This window comes from Miscanthus floridulus, chromosome 17 (genome assembly GCF_019320115.1).
Source record: "Miscanthus floridulus cultivar M001 chromosome 17, ASM1932011v1, whole genome shotgun sequence".
Lineage (NCBI taxonomy): Eukaryota > Viridiplantae > Streptophyta > Magnoliopsida > Poales > Poaceae > Miscanthus > Miscanthus floridulus.
In genome coordinates, this window is record NC_089596.1 from 92344365 (window position 1) to 92357413 (window position 13049).

A 13049-nucleotide genomic window follows, 5' to 3' on the forward strand; every position below is an offset into this window, starting at 1 on the left:
CCAGCAATGAGACCGAACGCATGGTCACAAATCGATCGCCAAAATCCTAAGTAAGGGGTATGTGTGAATACAAGAGTAAGTTTGCTACCCACACTTCGATCTCCAGTAACATCCAGCCCCAGCGACCGCAAAGGGTCGGATCTCACTCGGGGGCTGATAAAGGTATAAATACCTCCCTTTTTTTGAAACAGTCGTTGCATCAGACCTCTATCTCGCGTTAAGGTTAGCGGCAAGGTTTGTGGGAGCAAATAAACAAGCATGCCTGGTAAGACTACAAAAAGCCCATGCCCGATGGCTACGGTAACTTTGCTCACCAGCATAATCAAAATTGCCCCCTTATACACCTCGGGCCCTATGGTCTTAGCGAACGGAAGGGTTGGATCGCATAAACCTTTTTTCTCGATTGCAAAAGGAAAGGAAGTAAGCTCAAACGAACGAAACAAAATTGCAAAATGAAATTACAAATCTATCTGCAGACATAAAAGTACCAACACTTGTCCACATATTACAGATAAATGGTTATCAAACTTATTCAACTAACTACTTCCTCGAAGGGAGAACTATGTCTTTCAGCCTGTTCGCCAGGTTCCATGCAATGGGAGTCACCGCCTTCTCAATCTCATCTAGCTCGGAGTTTTTATAGCCAGGCATGAAGATGAGGCTCATTACCTCCAAGTTAACTTCATGATCATAATGAGAGCAGGCATCAGCAAAGGATTGGGTGATCCTGGCATGAAAGGCGTCCTCTTCAAGCTGGCGCACCCGCACCATGATATCTACAGCATGGGCCATAAGTGAGCCGATTTCCTCCAGCCGCGCCACCCCTAGGTCATCGAAAACAACCCCGACGGTAGCGTGCAGGAGATCGTGCTCATCACTCTTAGCCTAAAGAATCCCCAGCACCTTGGCGAGCTTTGTGCCTAGCCCGACAGAGACGCTCTCGGCCTCCAGCCTTCGAGCCACCATGACTCCAAGATTCATCTGGAGGGAGCTGACCCCATGACGCGCCTTATTGCGCTCTCAGATGGCCTAGTCGCTCTCCTCACGGGCCATGCCACGCTTCGAGCAAAGTCTTTCTACAGTCTGGCGTAGCTCGTCTCGCTCCCTGTGCAGCCGGGCAATCACCTCGGCATCCTGATTCGCCCTCTGTTGTAGGGCCGCGGACCTGTCCTTGGCCTCAAGCTTGAGGTTCCGCTCCCTCTCTAGCTCTTCTAGGAGCTCGATGGCCTGCTGGCTAGCCTTGGTGTCCTTCTAGAGTAGCTCGTCCTGCTCCTTTCAGACCCTGGTGGCCGCCTCCTTGTCCTGCTGCACCCTCGTCGATAGATCCTAGAACATCCCATGAATCTCCTCTGTGTCCCAACGCGCCTTGGCTTCCCACTGCTAGGCGGTGGCGAGCTAGGCACTAACATCTCCACGTAGCCAGGCCACCTCAGTGAGGCGGTCCTATTCCACCTTCTGCTCATGGAGGAACCATGATTTCTCCTAGCTACGAGCAATGAGGGACTGAAAAGAAGACTAGTATTAAAAATACGAAAATACAACAATACATGAAGAAAGAAGAAAGCGAGAGGGAAGATCAAGTGGATACCTAGCCAGTGGGAATGATGACATCACGTAGGATGCCCCTAGCCTGGCTTAAGGCATCCATCATAGCTGATACCCTGGCATCGAGACTCTCCAGCTCTATGCTCTCGATAGCATTGTCGAGCGAGAAGAGAGTCGATGTTGGGTCCTGAGGAGCCATCCACTGGAGTGGTGGCTCACCCCATGCGGGTGACCCCCAACTGATCCTCTCCACCACCACCATGATGCCTGGGGACCCTCTGGCCTATCCCCCTCTGTTCGTCCCGCCTCGGGCACCACCACCTGGGCCATCGGTGGCACAGATTACGCCACTCCCTTGGACACCACCTTGGCTACATCCAGCTGTGCCTGGCTTGTCACGGTCATAGCCACCTCCACTCCAATGTAGCTAGGGGATTGACTTGTGATGCCGTGCCCACCACAGAGGGCGCCACAAAGCGCGGGCGGCCACTCAGTCTGCTCCAACATAGACGGCAGAGTCACCTCCACCGTCATATGCTCGGTGACCCCTGAGGGCGCTTCTTTAGCCCCAATGCCCACTTGACCCACCGAGGGCACGGTCGCCACTGCTGGCAGCGCCTGCTCCTGCCCAAAACAGGAGCAATGTTAGGCGACGGCACCTATTCTGCCTGAAGAGCAACACTCTTCTTAGGCGCCAGCGCCAAAGAACGGCCCCGTTGCAAGACTCTGCAAGAGTTAAAAGGCATAAGGTCATGCTGAAAAATAGAAAACAGAAAAAAACAGAGGAATCAGTGACTTACACTGCCGCTATTGGGCGGTAGGAATGTTTTGGGGACAAACCCCTAGATTCCTGCTCCAACTCATCTAGGCAGGGCCATTTTGAGCCTACCCCCTACTCCCGGGTAGGGGGGCTCGTCTCCCTTGTCTTCGAGGGCACGGCGGTAGAGCCACCCCCTCTGTCGGCACCTTGGCGCGACAGCATATCCACCTGCCCCTATCAGCTCATGGGGTGCGGCAGTGGAGCCGCCCCCCTCAGTCGGCACCTTGGGCGCGACAGCAGATCCACCTCCCCCCATCCACCGGTCCTCCACCAGCACCCTGGGTGTGGCGGTGGATCCACCAGCTCCCACCGGTCATGTGGATAGGCCGATGGTTTGGCCCGTCTCCGCTGGCCACACGGACTCACTTCCCTCCGCATGGAATGGGAAGGGTCCCTGCGTGGACGAGTGGGTACCTGTCAGCGTATCCTCACCCTCCAGGACATCCCACTTCACATCAGCAACTACCTCGTCAAACTCCTCCTCCTCATCATCACTACCTATCTCCTCTCCTCGCTCCTGTCCTTGCTGCTTCCATAGCATCTTTTCCTCGTGAGCTCCCTCGTCTTCCTATCCCACTTGGCCACGGTGTGATTCGCCGTCACCACGATCCAGTCCTTCGGTAGTGGAGCCAAGCTATCCCCGAAGATGAGTCTCTTTGGCTGGTCCCGCTATCCTGAGGTCAGCATCAAGGGGCCAAGATTCAAGAAAAAAGGAGACACGGGGGAAAAGAACTTACGAAATCGATGAACCCCGGTTTCGGCCACATTGGGGGATGCCCCGGCACCAGATACACAAAATCAAGGATAACGCCGGTGTTGTCCTTCGAAGGCTCCATCGCCTCCTTGATGCGCTGTGCCACTTTGGTGGGGGGGAGCGCTTCATCGATAAGTGTCGTCCCTTCAAGTGATGCCTTGGGTGCCATCAGGTATAGGGGAAGCACGTGGCTCATCAGCAGCGCCACCCTCCGCATATGATAGGCGCTGATGATCCCCGATCCCTTCGTGCCCCTCTCCTTCAGAATTTGGAGGGCGGCGAGATGGTCCTTGATCTTCTTCTTGTCTTTGTCCGAGACACCCCACTTCTATGGCCCCGGGACCTCTTCAATGATGCGCCCAGAGAACACTAGCAAGGGGGTGGCAACGTCGTCCTTGACGTAAAACCAATGTGTATGCCACCCCTTGTTGGAGGTCGATAGACGCATCGATGGTTATTCGTTCACCCGATTGTTGCAGAGATGAATACTGGCACATCCCATCGGCACGCTCAGCTCTTGCTTCCCAACCCGCTTCTTCGACAGGTTGATGGTGAAGAGATACCGCCCAAGGTCGAAGTGGGGACTAATCCCCAGCAACCCCTCACATAGGGTGACGAACGCCGCAATGTGCTGGACCCCATTGGGAGTAAGGTGCTGCAACTCCACCTGGTAGTAATCCAATAGCCCCCAAAGGAACTTGTGAGCAGGAATGGCGAATCCCCGCTCGTGGAAGTGAGCGAAGGACATGACATACCCTTCAGGCGGTGATGGCTCATCCTCATTACTGGGCAGCCGACACTCCTCAGCGGTGGTCAGTGGGCAAAGGAGGCCACGACAAACAAGGCCCTCCAGGCGCTGAGGGGTGATGTTGGATCTACACCATGACTCCATTGAAACGATTGGGAGGGGTGGAAGCGAGTTTAACGGCGGCTACGATGCAGATGCGAGCTTGACGGCAGCTACGATGCAAGTACGGGAGGCTCAGGTGATTGGCGGCGGAGGTAGTCGACGCGAAGGCGAGGAGACAAAGTACGGAACCCTAGGGGCGAACCCCTTGATTTTATAGGGGCAACAGATGGAAGAAGAGCAACCGCCCACCTAGGTTTCTGAGCCTGCCATGATACACCACCATGTCATGTCGTGGGATATGCACCTACGATCCCTATCCTTTCCCACCAAAATTGCGCTGGATGTTTTGCCTTTCCTAGGCAGACCAGGACTCTTTTCCCACAGAGGGGATACGGGTCAAAAAGCTTTTCTCCAGCCCACCTAGGCCTAGAAGTTCAAGGGTCGGCCCAACAGTCTCGACGGCCGTTCCAACAAGGGATGGGCCCATGAGCGGCCAAAACTTAGGCACACAAGCCTCAAGGGAACCTCGATGCGCAATCAAGTCCCAACTGGGCTAACCCTGGACGAATCCCCACGAACAGGATACCAGGGTTTCCTTTAAACTGCCCAGTTGACAAAAACCAAATCTCATAGCCATACCTACGAAGGGTCCAAAATTATCCCCCGGGCGATTCTATCTGAATCACCCGGGGGCTCGAGGGCTACACCCAATGGGTGCGCTCGCGTGCACCCTCTGGCGAATCAAAATACCACCTGGGCGATTCTGCTCGAATCACCCAGGGGCTACACCTGTCGGGTGTGCTTGCGCGCACCCTCTAGCAAGTCAAAATACCCCCAGGCGATTATATCCAAATCACCCGGGGGCTCGGGGGCTACTGTCGGGGACCTAATACCGGGGTACCCAATGAGGTGGAACTAATAACCATCAAACATTGACGCTTTCGGTCATACAAGAACGCTACTACGCTTCTCGCCCGAACGACGAAAGCTTGGTTCCACCTCGCCCGACCCCCGAGGGCTAGACTCCGCCTCGCTCGATGGCTGAGGGCTGGCTGCAACTCACCAGACGGCTAAGGGCTGGCTCCACCTTACCTGACGTTTGAAGGCTGGCTCCACCCCGCCCGACGTCCGAGGGCGGCCTCTGCCTCGCCCGACGACTGCACCCTGCTCCTTCATGATGACGAGCATAGGGTACGACAGGACATTCAAGTCAACCGTAGTACCAAGGACCATGCCCTGCACGGCTGCATGAAGGTACCGTCAGGATATGATGGGAGGAGCACTTTAAGCCCTTTCCGACCTAATAGAGCCCGTATAGTGTTGTAGGCGCCGACTTTTGTCCTACAGTGTTGTAGGCGCCGCCATCAGCCCTCGGGCACGGATACTAACACAGGCATACGACAACCACTATAATCGAAGGAAGAACTCACATCATCTACAGTAACAGGTGTATAGTAATTTCCCCGTCTACTCCCCGTAGAGTCATGGCTCGGTGCCCTAAAACACGGCACCATCCACCGGGGGAGGATGGCACATGACCACTCGCTGAGACAAAGCCAGAGCCCGGCCCTATCAGGATCAACGAAACATGCTATCCCTGGCGTGGTCTGCCATGTCAGCAGGGCAGGCTCAAGGGAAAAGGAAGACCCGACACCCTCGAAGGGCATTCTCTACCTTTGGTTTTTTCCTCTTTCTCCCATCTATAACCCCTGCTACCCCCTTGGTCTATAAAAGGGGGGGCAGGACATCCCACTAGGGGGGAATCAATTCCACACACAACACACAGCCAAGCAGCAACCGAGCTCTTGGCGTCCTTTCGACCTTTCCATCAGAGACTTGTGACCTGTCGCTCTCTCGACCGTTTGTACCCCCAACTACGAACCTTTTTTCGGTACTAATAACACGAGCAGCAACAAACTGGACGTAGAGATATTCTGCCTAAACCAATGTAAACCTTATGTCCTTTAGTACACTATCCGAGCCTAACGTGCACCAATATAAATTTACTATTTGGTGTTTGTTCGAAACACCGACACTACTATACCTAAATATAGGAGAATCCCACTAGCTGATTTCTCTGCGATATATATCATGAAGCCACGTCATCTCTTTGGGCCCGCTTCTCTTCAGCTTCGTCGATGTAACAAGGAGCACTTCACCTTATGGAAGCTCTAACAATTGGCTTTTAACCTAGCTCTAAATATTTTTCTCATATTTTAATAGAAGAAAGAGAAAAGCTAGCTCTTAATCAAGAGCTAAGCTTTTGCACATATTTCAGAGTTATGTGTGAATGTCATGTGGGGTCATCTATGTTAAAAGTTGTTATGTGCTAGAAGTCAGCGCTATTGGAGAAGTTAGCTTAGAGCTAATAACTAGCTCTAATCATTACGGGGCCCCTATATCTGAAAGATCTACTCCAAACATTGCCACACATTTACGTGCTCCAAATGTTGCCACTCACAGGCAACTAATGTGGTGTTTAAATACAGGGGCTAAAATTTAGGGGTGTCACATCGGGTGTCATATCAGGGTGTCACATGGGAGTGTTTGGATAGTAATAATAAAACAAATTACAGAAGTTCTCGGTACTCCGCAAGACGAATTTATTAAGCCTAACTAATCCATCAGCAGCACATGTTTACTGTAAACTTACTTTAGCACCATATTGTCAAATCATGGACTAATTAGGCTTAAAAAATTCATCTCGTAAATTAGTCACAATCTATATAAATAATTATTTTTTAGTCTATATTTAATACTCTATATATGTGTCCAAATATTCGATGAGATAGAGACTAAACTTTAAGGAAAGGAACTAAACGAGGCCTAAATAAACGGCCACTACATGCTCCAAACGTTGCCACTTAACTGCTCCAAACATGCCACTCACAATCAATTAATAAATAAACAGCTACTATACATGCTCCAAAGTCCAAACGTTGCCACTCACAAGAAATTAATAAACGGCCACTAACGTGCTGCATCACGGAACCGTGCGGCAGTCTATGACCGAAGAGTCATTTGGTATTTATAAGCTACAGAAGCAAGCAAGGTTCCTGGACAATTCCAGTCGCCTGTTCATCGTGCCCAGTGCTGTCGTGCTGACATTCTCAATCTAAGCATCGTGCCGGGCTACCGGCCATCTCCATTGGCGCTGGCTTTGGCAGGATCTGTACGTGGTTGTCATGCCAGAGGGGCAGGGACGACAGCGCCGGCCCTGAGATTTTGGTGGCCCAGGGCAACACTAAAAATGGCAGCCCCTTATAACATATGTACATCTGTTATCGCTTGTATTAGTTTGGATGCTAAGCTAAGAATAATTACCTAGCATGCATTACCTATTCTCAAAAAAAATTATCTTGTCACATACTCCCTCTATCTCAAAATAAGTACAAACAACATGAACTTTGACTAAATTTATATAAAAAAATACCAACATTCATGATACAAAATAAGTGTCATTAGACAAGTTATAGAAATATATATTTTTATAATAAATTTATTTAAAGACATAAATACTAATACTATTTACTATCTTGGTCAAACTTGAGCTTGATTGACCGGCACAGATACCATAATTGCATTCTTTCGTGGACGGGGGAGTAGAAGACAGGTGTTGAAATTTTTAAAATACATTTAATAATTGAAAACTAGCACAATGCATATATACCCTACAAGGCATACTGTTACAGTGAGCATCCCTACAGCCGCATGGCAGAGAGAGAGAGAGAGAGAGAGAGAGAGAGAGAGAGAGAGAGAATTGATGCACACGTTGCGCTCCTGGCCTTTAGGCCTCTCATACAGCACAACACGTTGCCCTCCTGTAACAACAATACACTCATACGCCACATGTTGTCTGTGGTACTTCAGCTAAACTCCAAAATACTACTCCTACACAGTACACACCTACACCGTATACATACAGGGTTGGGGGCCCTTACGGCTCGGGGGGCAGGGCGGCCGCCCCTCTCGCCCGCCCCCAGGGCCGGGCCTGGGGACGACCAGCAGGCGGCGGCGGGATGGAACCAGGAGCAGCCAGTAGGCAGCAGCCGTGGGAAGAGGAGGGCAAGGAAAAGTGATGGTCACGCTTAGAGACAGCAGCAGCAACAACAACTGAGGGCAGGCGACCGAAGGAAGAGCAGCGGTGGACTTCATCCTGCCATCCGGCCGAAGTTCTATGGGATCGACAGCGTGTTGTCAAAAAAAGTGCCACGGTCGTTCATAGAGTGTAATCGGTGAGCAGGTCCATTTATGGAGAAGGAAGGCGATGGATTTCCGCGGCAATGCGCGAAATATCATCTAGTTACTACAAAAGATGGAGAATCGACCGTGATGCCACTGCATCTAGGCGTGTGCGATCAGGCAGGCAAACAAGAAGACTACTTGAGGCCACCACCGTTCGTCCTTAGGCCCGTTAGGCTATTAGGGTCTAGGCTGTGCCATCTATTTTTGTTTGGGGAAAGTCCATTGGACTTCTCCCAACTTCTATCGAACTAGGCAGTTTCGAATTTAAATAGCAATTTTGTCCAAGATTGTACAAACTATACCCATTTTAAATTCAAACAGTTTAAAAAATTAGATATGTTATTAAAAACAGTTTTTTCTATTGGGGCAGGCAGATCAAACTCGGAAGTTAAAGAGGTCAAATAGACTTTTTATTTTCATTTTCTATCGTTTGTTTTGTACTATCTCTACCCCTATAATACACCACTTCAAATTATTCTACAGCCACCAAACAAATTTCGCATCTACAGTCACAACCTAAACTACATCCACACCACAAAACGCACACAGATAAAGATCACATTAAAAACGTACGCACCGGATTAACTCTTACTCATTCTCTCTCCTTACTCAACCACATCCGACGGTCCTGCATCTTTGGATCGGCCTTGCACCAGCGACCGCCCGCGCCCAGCCCCACACGCCCGCTCCCGCGCAGCCACAGTTCGATCTCCTCCCCCTCCTTTTCACCGATTGCTTTTTTTCACAAAATAAAGCGGAGAGGATGAGGTTGCGAGAGGCGCGGCTGCGATGCCGTGCCGGATCTGGGCGCCGCTATGGAGGGTGAGGGCTACGTCATCGGCAAGGTGGCCGCCGCGGATGGGGAGAGGGACCCAGCCACTGGCAGCAGCGATCGTCAGGATCTCGCCACCCCACCGAGGACGCGGCGTCGGCCGGATCTGAGGACACCCCAGCCTAGACGGTGACGGCAGATGAGGCCGTGGCACCGACCTAGGCGCCGGCCAAGATGAGTTTCGTCCACTGAGTCCGGGTGGGAGGAGCTGCGGCGGGAGGCGCGCAAGCTGGAGGGCGACGTCGATGTGAAGCTCTCCTCCTACGCACGCCTCAACCGCGATGGACTACCTGGTAAGCGGGATAGGCTTCGGGGCGGCCTGCCGGCTCGCGCCCCACGGTCTCCACATCGTTCTATCCTCCCGCGACGCCGCTAAGGGCTAGGACGCGGCAGGGAGGATCCTGGCGGAGGCTCCTGATGACGTGGCCGTCATCGTGGAGTCCCGGCAGCACCGACGTGATGACGGCGCATCGGTGGAGGCCTTCGCGGCCTGGGCGGTGGAAAACAATGTACGACGCGCCGTCCTCGCCGCTTCCACCATGGTATGTGTCTGAACCCGCCCGCTTAAGAATCTCCATTCCATTCGTCAGTTTTTCTCGAACCTAGATTTCCTCTTCCAGCAGCCACGACACGGACCATGGTGGTGACCATGCGGCCGGTGCAGCATGCTGGACGCCACCATGAAGCAACGTGATGCAGTTCAGAGCTGCCAGCAGGAGTGAATTTAAGTTGTAGGGCCGTCGCAAGCACACAAGGATCGGACTTTGCCATGGTGGTCACCGGTAAGCAAAGCGGGCTGCTTGACCGGCCAATAGCGCCCACCACTTGCTTGACAAAAGTCCTCAACGCCAACAGTTGGGTGGGAAATTGTCTCTGAGTTTCAATGGTTCTTTTCTTTATTTCACTTTGTTAGTTTCGAATGCTTTGACTTTGTGTTGATCTGTTATATATTTTTCCTTAACGATTATATTTGAACTGCTTACTTATTTAGGTTCTCGGTGAAGATGGAATCTTGGAAGAGCAGATTTTAAATGTTCCGGGGTCCAGTAAGACTTGCTTGTCCTCCTCCCCCAACAGAAACACACATACACCAGTCAGTTCCATCTGATGCTACTCTTACCCGTTCTTTTCGATCTTCAAATGAACTCAGGTAGTGTGATTATATTGATAGATTATATTGACTGTATCTTAGCTAAGTTCTCATATGAGCTATATCACTGCACATATATCATAGGGAAGAGGAAATAGTGGCAGATCACCACCGATAGAGCATTGTCGCCTCCATTGCAACGGAACAACGGAACTCTTTCGCATTTACAGACCAGGTATTTGTTTTGCCAGCTGTCATTATTTTAAATCCATAAATAGAATTGGTTACTCTGTTGCTGAACCCATCATCATATGTTTCAAATTGTGAGTTTAATAAGTGCGGTTGTATACTTGTGGTTGGTGTCCCTTATGCTCTGAAATGACTTACACGAGAAAACCAAATGGTGGTCATCCCCCATTGATGACTTCCACGAAAAAACAAAGCTGTCCTAATTGTTCAATTGCAACATTGTAATTTTTCTTTCACATCAAAAAAAATTAGTGATTTACTCAGCTTCCTACCACTTTGGTTATTTCTTGGAAAAAAATATAGTATTTTGGTTGTTGTCGTGTGCATCGCTGCCGTTGCGTTAGCACGGGCATTATACTAGTGTTATCTAAAAAAATAGTCTCAGTTTTATTTCGAGGACCATTTTCAAAAACAAAATGGATAGGCCTGGCTGTACGATCTGCTAGTTCACCACGTAATATTGGATCTCTAGATTGGTTCAGTATTTTTGTCTCTGAGGACATAGCAGTGCCGTTGAGCCGCCGCCCGCCCTCGCTTCTAGCCTCCTATGGAGTATCATTCACACACGTCTTATCTCTTCAGACACACGGCGCCCTATGCCCTATATGCACGTGTGTGCGTGTGTCAACACAAGGCTTCCTTAAAGCCAACAGCATATCGAGCTCATGCATGCCTCTCCCCTCTAGTCTCTCTGGTTTTGTGATGACCTCTCTGTACTCAAACATATATTTCCACGTAATCCGTTTCATCATCTGAGTACTCATGAATTCACTCAGCGTGCTCTCATGGCTCCTGTTCAGCTGGACTCTAACCAGCTGCTTCTCTACTACGTCGTCCTCGTGGTTTCCTGCTTCGTCATCATCAGAAACTTCTGCAGGGCCGGCCGCAAACGTGGTGCCCCGGTACTGCCGCCTTCTCCTCAGGCGCTGCCCGTCATCGGCAACCTCCACCATCTCGGCCGGAGCCACCACCACTGGAAGCTGCTGGAGCTGTCGCGGCGCCACGGCCCGCTTTTCCTCCTCCGCCTCGGTTCCGTGCCCACCCTGGTGGTCTCCTCAGCCTCCGTGGCCCAAGAGGTCCTCAAGACCCAGGACCACGTCTTCTGCGGCCGCCCGCTGCAGCGCACGGCCTACGGCCTCCTCTACGACGGCCGAGACATCGCCTACGGCGAGCGCTGGCGCCAGCTGCGCCGCATCGCCGTCCTGCACGTCCTCAGCGCGAAGCGGGTCGACTCCTTCCGCGCGCTCCGAGAAGAGGCGGTCGCGTCCTTCGTGGAGCAGATCCGCGCTGCGAGCGCCCATGTGGACGGCGGTGGAAACGGCCGCCGAGGGGTCGTCGTCCATTTGAGTGAGTTGTTCTTGTTCATCGGCTTAACCTACACGATCATCTCCAAGGCAGCGTTCGGGAACAAGCTCGGAGGCATGGAGCCAGTAGCGATCCGCGCGATGATGAAGGAGACCACCGTGCTGCTCGAGACGATCGCGGTGAGCGACGTGTTCCCGCGGCTAGGGTGGGTGGACTGGGCGACGGGGTTCGACGCGACTCGCGAGGACAAAGAGGACGGCGAGCAAGCTGGACGCCATTCTCGAAGGGACGCTCCAGGAGCACGAGAAGAGCAGCGGCGGGGACGCCGCGCCGATGACCTGCTCGACGAATTGCTCTGCGTCGTGAAGGAGGCAGGCGCGGGGTTAAACCTTGACAAAACAGATCTCAAGGGACTCATCCTTGTAAGCCAGGGTTATCCTTTCACTGCCATTATTGATCTTGCCTGTCTTCAACTTCAAGGCATACTTCATGCTGCACAATAAAAAATTTATATTTTTCGATAAAGTTGATCCGAGTTACAGAAACTTTTGATGAGAAAACAAAAGTGAAACTATAACATGAAACGGGGACATTACTAAATATTGAGTGTAGAATGCTGGCATTTGTTGCTAACACAGCAATACTTCAAATTTCTTAATGCAGGACCTTTTCCTAGCAGGCACCGACACAACCTCCAAAACGATGGAGTGGACAATGGCCGAGCTAGTGAAGAACCCAAAGGAAATGGAGAAAGTACAGGCCGAGCTGCGACAAATTGTAGGGGAACACGGACGAGTTACAGAGCAGCAGCTAAGCACAATGACACGACCACAGGCTGCCATGAAAGAAGCTATGCGGTTGCATCCACCATTGCCAATCCTTGTCCCCCACGAGGTGGTTCAGGACACCAAGCTCCATGGTTACGATATCCCAGCCAAGACCCAGGTCATCATCAACGCGTGGGCGATTGGTAGAGATAAAGAGTTATGGGAGGATGCGGATGCATTCAAGCCAGAGAGGTTTTTGTTACCCACCGGTTGGCCCAACGGTCAATTGGGTCTTGACCCGCGCCCTGATCGGAGGCGTCCAACCCTAACTATAGTTGGTGGGCCTCCATCGCACAGCGCCATAAAAAGGGAGGTGGGGGCCGGGGCATGAGTCACGAGGTTCACCTGAGCCGCCAGACACCCCACCTACAAACCCTAAGCCGATCTAGAGAGGGGGCTCTGCCAGCGACGAGAAGCACCACCTCCGGCTTCACCCCGCCTCTGACCGCCGCCCTACGACTACGCCTCCACCGCGTCACCATCGGGACTTCACCGTGTCACCACCGCGCATCAGCGATGGCCAGCTCGTCTT

The 13049-nt window shown here is 51.8% G+C and overlaps 1 pseudogene; it reads left to right on the top strand.

Annotated features, from left to right (window-relative positions):
- Window positions 1-11047: 11047 nt before the first annotated feature.
- LOC136515982 (cytochrome P450 71A1-like) lies at window positions 11048-12848 on the top strand (annotated as a pseudogene).
- Window positions 12849-13049: the final 201 nt, after the last annotated feature.